Source organism: Schistocerca cancellata, chromosome 12 (assembly GCF_023864275.1).
Source record: "Schistocerca cancellata isolate TAMUIC-IGC-003103 chromosome 12, iqSchCanc2.1, whole genome shotgun sequence".
Taxonomy (NCBI): domain Eukaryota; kingdom Metazoa; phylum Arthropoda; class Insecta; order Orthoptera; family Acrididae; genus Schistocerca; species Schistocerca cancellata.
In genome coordinates this window covers 102,021,772-102,030,781 of record NC_064637.1, presented here as the reverse complement: position 1 = coordinate 102,030,781, position 9,010 = coordinate 102,021,772, and positions in this window count along the sequence as shown.

Here is a 9,010-nt window from a genome sequence, read left to right as displayed (position 1 = left end):
AACTGCGAGGTCATCAATTCCGTCGGATTAGGGAAGGATGTCGGCTGTGTCCTTTCAAAGGAACCATCCCGGCATTTAGCTGAAGCGATTTCGGGAAATCACGGATGGCCGACGCAGACTTGAACCGTCGCCCTCCCGAATGCGAGTCCAGTGTCCTCGGTAACGTTTTCTGTCGGACGGGGATGTGCAGTTACGGAGTTACAAATCTTTAACATAATGCAGCGCTTCCGCAAAAAAATGTTCAAATGTGTGTGAAATCTTATGAGACTTAACTGCTAAGGTCATCAGTCCCTAAGCTTACACACTACTTACCTAAATTATCCTAAGGACAAACACACACACCCATGCCCGAGGGAGGACTCGAACCTCCGTCGGGACCACCCGCACAGTCCATGACTGCAGCGCCTCAGACCGCTCAGCTAATCCCACGTGGCCACGCTTCAGGAACCGTGAATTTTACAGACAAGGAATTCAGCCTTCAGATTCCTGGCCCGGCGTCGCTCCGTCTACGTTTTTGTTATTGTTTTTAGTACTGCCAAACATAATCTTATGATTATGCGTCTTTTATTCTGTATTAGTTTTATTCTGTGACATGGCCAACGTTTGGCCCTCAAAATAATTTGATTTTTGTTAATTTATAGGTTCTGAAGAAGATACCATTATTGGCATCGAAACCTGTTGTTGTTGTTGTGGTCTTCAGTCCTGAGACTGGTTTGATGCAGCTCTCCATGCTACCCTATCCTGTGCATACTGCAACCCCCATCCTTCTGAATCTGTTTAGTGTATTCATCTCTTCGTCTCCCTCTATGATTTTTACCCTCCACGCTGCCCTCCAATGCTAAATTTGTGATCCCTTGATGCGTCACAACATGTCCTACTAACCGGTCCCTTCTTTTTGTCAAGTTGTGCCACAAACTCCTCTTCTCCCCAATCCTATTCAATACCTCCTCATTAGTTATGTGATCTACCCATCTGATCTTCAGCATTCTTCTGTAGCACCACATTTCGAAAGCTTCTATTCTCTTCTTATCCAAACTATTTATCGTCCATGTTTCACTTCCATACATGGCTACACTCCATAGAAATACTTTGAGAAACGACTTCCTGACACTTAAATCTATACTCGATGTTAACAAATTTCTCTTCTTCAGAAACGCTTTCCTTGCCATTGCCAGTCTACATTTTATATCCTCTCTACTTCGACCATCATCAGTTATTATGCTCCCCAAATAGCAAAACTCCTTTACTACTTTAAGTGTCTCATTTCCTAATCTAATTCCCCCAGCATCACCCGACTTAATTCGACTACATTCCATTATCCTCGTTTTGCTTTTGTTGATGTTCATCTTATATCCTCCCTTCAAGACACCATCCATTCCGTTCAACTGCTCTTCCAAGTCCTTTACTGTCTCTGATAGAATTACAATGTCATCGGTGAACCTCAAAGTTTTATTTATTGTCCGTGGATTTTAATACCTACTGCGAACTTTTCTTTTGTTTCCATTATTGCTTGCTCAATATACAGATTGAATAACATCGGGGAGAGGCTACAACCCTATCTCACTCCATTCCCAACCACTGCTTCCCTTTCATGCCCCTCGACTCTTATAACTGCCATCTGGTTTCTGCACAAATTGTAAATAGCCTTTCGCTCCCTGTATTTTACCCCTTTAGAATTTGAAAGAGAGTATTCCAGTCAACATTGTCAAAAGCTTTCTCTAAGTCCACAAATGCTAGAAACGTATGTTTGCCTTTCCTTAATCTTTGTTCTAAGATAAGTCGTAAGGTCAGTATTGCCTCACGTGTTCCAATATTTCTACAGAATCCAAACTGATCTTCCCCGAAGTCAGCTTCTACCAGTTTTTCCATTCGTCTGTAAAGAATTCGCGTTAGTATTTTGCAGCTGTGATTGATAGTTCGGTAATTTTCACATCTGTCAACACCTGCTTTCTTTGGGATTGGAATTAACCTAGGTAAACTAAAAAAAAAAAAATTCCTTGCAACTGAAGGCTGAATTTCTTAATGTCTAAGTTACAGGCTTCTTGAAGCAATAGCGCACGGTCTTTTATCTAACGGATACCTTCAATCCAGTGCGCCATTGGGATGATTGTGTAAATGCTCACGGCGATTTAGCATGTCTGGCATATCGATTCTGAACTGAGCGGCCTCCGAACGGAAACTTTTTGAATGCCTCTTATACGATGTACCTGACGTAGTGGAAGAGGTACCAAGTGAGTAGGCGGGTAGCTGTCGACACGGAGGCGGCGAGTGAAGGCTCAGGGCGCGACATAGGGCTCGTCCTTGGCCCTAAGGGCTGCCGGAGCAGCACCGCCCCTTTGCTCAGGCTCGGGTTGCATATTAAAAGTGCCCGGCCGCCCGGCTAGGGTTTCCCTGGAGACAGCGAGAGGTCACGTGATCTGCCTCGAGCACCGACGCTGTCTAGAAGGTTGTCCCCCTTCTCCTCCCGCAGTTTAAACGGTAGCCTCGTTTCATACAGTCCTGCGTTATTTGATATAAGGAGTGACCCAAAACTCGGTTAACATTTAAAAATTCAATGCTTCACGGAATAATGCAGATAGAGAGGTAGAAATTGACGCACAAGCTTGAAATGACATGGGGTTATATTGAAACCGTAAAAAGTGCACAGAATGACCAACAGATGTCGCATCATATGATAAAAAACACAAGTTAGCATAGCAGTTGTTGTTGTTGTTGTTGTGGTCTTCAGTCCAGAGACTGGTTTGATGCAGCTCTCCATGCTACTCTATCCTGTGCAAGCTTCTTCATCTCCCAGTACCTACTCCAACCTACATCCTTCTGAATCTGCTTAGTGTATTCATCTCTTGGTTTCCCTCTACGATTTTCACCCTCCACGCTGCCCTCCAATACTAAATTGGTGATCCCTTGATGCCTCAGAACATGTCCTAGCAACCGATCCCTTCTTCTAGTCAAGTTGTGCCACAAACTCCTCTTCTCAGCAATTCTATTCAATACCTCCTCATTAGTTATGTGATCTACCCATCTAATCTTCAGCATTCTTCTGTAGCACCACATTTCGAAAGCTGCTATTCTCTTCTTGTCCAAACTATTTATCGTCCACGTTTCACTTCCATACATGGCTACACTCCATACAAATACTTCCAGAAACGACTTCCTGACACTTAAATCTCTACTCGATGTTAACAAATTTCTCTTCTTCAGAAATGCTTTCCTTGCCATTGCCAGTCAACATTTTATATCCTCTATACTTCGACCATCATCAGTTATTTTGCTCCGCAAATACCGAAACTCGTTTTCTACTTTAAACGTCTCATTTCCTAATCTAATTCCCGCAGCATCACCCGATTTAATTCGACTACATTCCATTATACTCGTTTTGCTTTTGTTGATGTTCTCCTTATATCATTAGCCATAATAAATCAGATTGTTATTTTGGACTGAACTTTCATTCTGTAGATCGGTAGAGCAAGCCTTTCATTTCTCACCAGGTTAATGAAACTTTTTTACGAATTTAATTTCCATCAAATTAAATTATTGCAGGTGCCGAACTCTTTTCTACTCCACTTGCAGGGTCGATTACAGTCAGTTCGCGTTTCTTCTTAATCCATGTGCAACAGTAGAAGTCGGAGTTAGCAAAACGGGGGGGGGGGGGGGGGGGCTTAGAGCATCATTTCCATTTGAAGATACTAGACGAATTAAGTGTTCAATACACTGCTAGCCCCGGCACATCGCATGCTCTTTCGCTTTTACACAGCAGCCGACAGTCGATAAACAACCTCCACTAGCACCTATCCCAGGGAATGCCGGAAATTTGCCACACTTGCCCCTTCGCCAGGTAGTGATCCCTGAGGTAAGGGACGCCCTTCCTCGCACTTCTGTCCGCTTTCAAACCGCCTCTCCACATCTTACTCGATACAACCAGCACGTAAGGGACCTTCTTCTTCGACATATTGGCGAAATACAGAGCTTCTTTTCCGAAATCGAAATATTTATTTGGGAAACGAAACCAATACCGACGATTATGTCAGTATGTAATTATTTCTGCCAAGTACAAATATAGATCCCTCTGTCTGTAGAGTAGCTCTCTTTCACGCTTACTGATTGCGATAGAAACAGTCCATCGCCATGGGAGCAACAATAAAGGAACGATGTAAAGAGAATGCGAATGTACGCTAATCATTTCTTTTTGATCACTTCATTTGTGCCTACTCTAAGTACTACAACTGCATGCCCAAAAGACAATAAGGAAAGAAGAAATGAGGATGTGAATGTTTGAAGATAAGAACGACATACTCCATATTAATTTACTCTGTAAAATCAGATATCCCTTGCGGCGAAACATTAGTTAATAAAGTGTAGCAGGACAATGTTCAAAACATGACTGAAAATACGTTCACTAAATATAGATAAGAACATCTATGATTGACATGTCATCTAAAGTCGACGTACAATTTTACAATGTTAGAAATAAGGAAATGAAGTAGTACAGAATGCTATGATTGTAACGTACGTTGTTGTTCTACATTGTTTAGCTCTGGTATTTACAGGGTCACAGAAAAAGCATCCTAGGTTTTGGAGGGAAAAGCCGTAATTGTGATGATCTGCACTATAACAGAAACAAGAAGCACAACTTAAGGAAAAATAATGTAATGTGTGCTTCAGCTCGCGAGCGACATTGAAGCAGATAGTTCCTGTGACTTAGTATGGGCAGAGGTTATATTCGACAGCCGGAATAAATTAATAACTGGCTCCTTTTACCGACTCCCGGTCTGAGATGAAACAGTTGCTGATGAGTTCAAAGAAAACTTGAGTCTCATCACAAATTGGTACGTTGCTCATACAATTGCAGTTGGCAGCGACTTCAATCTGTCTTCCGTATGTTGAAAAAAATACATTTTCAGAGCCTATTGTAGATAAAAAAAAACAACTGCCGTAATTGTTCTAAATGCTTTTTTTTTAACCGTTAACTACTATCGACCGTCTCTCAGACCGCTACTAATTTTTGTGCCGAGATATTTCTCACACCCCTGCAAAGTCAAATGGACTCTTCCATGTACCTTCCTATTGGCTATCAAGCTACACGTGCCAGCATTCTTGCATTGTTGCTGCTCTTTGTTTCGTAATTATTAGCCTTGAGAGGTCCCACAGACGTATCATAGTATTTGCGTGCCGCGTTTTTATTGCATGTTACTGTTTCTCCATGGCGGGGAAAGCTGAGCCTTCTGTGCAAGACGTATTATGTGAGACAGATGTCTTCACTTGCAAGATGAGCCTCAGACACCGAAAGAAGAATTCGAAAATCGAAAAACGTGCACCTGTTGCCCTCCTCGTCTGAAGCGGAAAACAAGGTATCCATGTCAACAGCGTGGTGTTCCGATTTGTTTGGAGTGTTCCAGGAAGGTCTGCGTGAATTGTTTGCAGGTGGAAATTGACTAAAGTATGATTCAGTGGCACATTAGAACAATTATTTAATTTTTACTTGTAAGCCGGCCGAAGTTGCCGTGCGGTTAAAGGCGCTGCAGTCTGGAACCGCAAGACCGCTACGGTCGCAGGTTCGAATCCTGCCTCGGGCATGGATGTTTGTGATGTCCTTAGGTTAGTTAGGTTTAACTAGTTCTAAGTTCTAGGGGACTAATGACCTCAGCAGTTGAGTCCCATAGTGCTCAGAGCCATTTTTTTTACTTGTAATTTTAGAAGTAAAATGGTGGCAAAGTTTTTCCATTCATAGACTTATGGACTGAAATACTACATTGCAAAGTGAGTCGTAAACTGAAAGCTGACTTCGCACACAATTTATCGTAAGTCATGTCGGATTTTTCCACCTAGTTATATTGCCAATTTGTTATATAATCCCTCTGATAAAAATTTATGTGTGAGCAGAGAGCTAACTATTTGCTGTTATTTTCGTAACTCATAAAATAAAAATACACTCCAGATTTCGCTTTGTTTTAATTGTCGAAGTGTTTAAAATACCGCAGTGTTTAAAAAAATCAAATTTCTTCAAAAGCCACCTCTAAGAAGTGTAATGAACGAGTGGAAGTGAAGAAACTATATATATTCAGCAAAATTCTGGTTTGATATATAAAATAGAATAAAATAGAAAAATGTGGTCTCTGAGACCCCTCCGTAGCAAATGTGTTCCTGTGAATGACCATGGTAGTTAAGGGTTAAAATTATTTTGAACAATTAGTTCCCGAGGCCATTCAAATTGTAAATGGTTACGAAAACACACTTGACCTCTTAGCCACAAGCAATCCTGAGCATCACGACGGATACAGGGATTACAGTTGCAGCGAGGCTCAATTCTGTAACAGAGAAATTCACCAAAACTAAATGCGAAATGTATCTATTTATAAAAGTAGCTAAAAATTCGGTTGACGTCTTTCTAAGAGACAGTCTCCAATCCTTCCAAACTATGTAAGTGAAGACCGTATGTGGCTGAAGTTCAAAGAAATAGTATCAACAGTACTCGAGAGATTCATACCAAATAAATTGATAAGAGACGGAACTATCCCCCATGGTACACAAAACACGATAGAAAGCTGCTGCAGGAGCACCGAAAAAGGCACGTATAATTTAGACCAGGGGTCTCCAAACTACGACCCGTGAGCCGAAACCGGCCCGCGAGGACCGGAAAACTGGCCCGCGTTAGCTGGCCGGACATCCCCGGTATCCGGCCCGCCAAATATTTGAGGTGCTACGTATACTGCCAACAATTGAGTTTCGAGACCTATCGCGACCAATACACCGCGACGTTGTCGGAGCTCTAGCTTTACAAAGCGGAAGGTCATGGTTAAACTTGTGGCTATCCACATTAACAGACAGACCATTCTCCGTGCGATAGTGAAAAGGAGCTCTTCATACACTTCATACTTTTTGTCAATCCCTCGAATAAAAAGTAGTACTTGAGCAGTATCTGCTACATCTGTTGACTCATCCACGGCCAAAGAGAACCAGTCTAAGTCTTGATTTTTGTCACGCAGTTGTGCTGATATATTTTGTGCAATGTCATCTATTCTTCGAGCCACAGTGTTGGCCAACAAACTTATGTTTTTAAATAGATTAGCTGTTTCTGGACATATTTCTTCTACTGTTGCAATAATGCAGTTCTTAATTAATTCACCGTCGGTACATGGCTTACACTGTTTCGCTACTAAATGAGCCACTCGAAAACTAGCACGAGTTGCTGCATGCTGTTCAGCATTTACTTTCTTAAACAGCGACTGCTGGGATTTTAGCTGGCGTTTCAGAGACTCATACATTTCTAATCGTTCGCATCCTGTTCAAAAATGGCTCTGAGCACTATGGGACTTAACATTTATGGTCATCAGTCCCCTAGAACTTAGAACTACTTAAACCTAACTAACCTAAGGACATCACACACATCCATGCCCGAGACAGGATTCGAACCTGCGACCGTAGCGGTCGCGCGGTACCAGACTGTAGCGCCTAGAACCGCTTGGCCACTCTGGCCGGCTCGCATCCTTTAAACTTGCAGTAATTCTGAGAGTGCTTAGTCTCATAATGACGTTTTATATTGTATTCTTTGAAGACTGATATTGCTTCATTGCAAATAATAGACACTGGTTTGTTGCTTGACTCCACCACGAAATATGGACATTCCCACCGCTCTTTAAAAATTCTACATTCGCTGTCAACCTTTCGTTTCTTTTCCATATTTGTACAGAACCTCACAAAAGATTGTAACCTGAAAATAAAATTGTGCTATTTAACACTAATAAAACTAGGGAGTAATGTGTCTGAACAAAATGCAATGAATTCGTTTTTAAGGTACTTTAATTACTAAATTAAATACAATTACACTGCTGTTCCACTAAAAAATACAGTGAAAAAATACTCAAGTCGTGCTATACGTATTTCGATTTTCAGATTTTCCTTCTCTCTTCGAATTCAAACTTTGAATTGTCCCACACTTCGTCGTCTCACCCACTAGTACAGCGCATAGAACACTAAAAAACTCGTATGACACTCGCAACATAGACACAATCACGCAAAAGAACTATCAAATATATGCTCTGGCTCTACTACTCGCTACAAGACTTCATAACTGAACTTATTGTTGCGCCGCTTGAAATCACAATGCGTCGACATACTCTACCTCTGTTATGTCTTGCAGTAAGAGTGTTGCTAACAATGATTTTGATATTTCGTTAACTTTGCACGACGCTTTCGTGAAGAATGTGCAGTGACATACTTTTTTGTCGGTAAAATTAGCCAGAATAAAATACGCCAGAATTTCGGTCAGGTGAATCCACCAATCAAAGCTACGTAATTAAATAAAAATCGTAGTTCGTTTCAGTGCTAGCTATTCCCGCTAGCTTAGATTTTTGCGATTTTATCTTTCCTTTAGCCTTACATTACGGTGATCATGGAGTGCTAGGGTGCTTTAATCCCACTAGGTAGATCTTGGCCCTTATGACTTCGTCGAGGAGTCAATGTGGCGCGCGGACTAAAAAGTTTGGAGACCCCTGATTTAGACGAACGCAAAATCTCCAAGGTTGGCAAAGTTTTAATGCGGCTCGAAGTAATGGTGCGGATTTCAATGCGAGATGCATTTAATAGTTTCTAAAACAAAGGTCTCTCTAGAAATGTGGCGGAAAATCCAAAGAGATACTTGTTCTATGTTAAGAGGCTCCGGAAAGGATCAAAATCATGAAAACTTCAATTTTTACTTTTTTGCGTTTTCTGAATCTGCAGACTATTGCCTTTTAATAGATATATAATTTATTCAATTCCGAAGACTACAACTATTTTTAAATTTTTTTTGAAATGTGTTCTACATGGGCGTGACCCATTGTGGCGCTGTTAAACTGCTGTCAAATGGTGTTATTATTAACGTCCGTGTTCATCAGGTACATTTTAGTGATGTGAGATAAAGTATGTGTTGTGGCTAACCTATTTTCAGAGACTTAGCAGCACCTGAACTGTTGAAAAAGTGTATTCACGGAAAAACTCAAAACCCCAATGAAAGTGTAAATAGTGTTATATG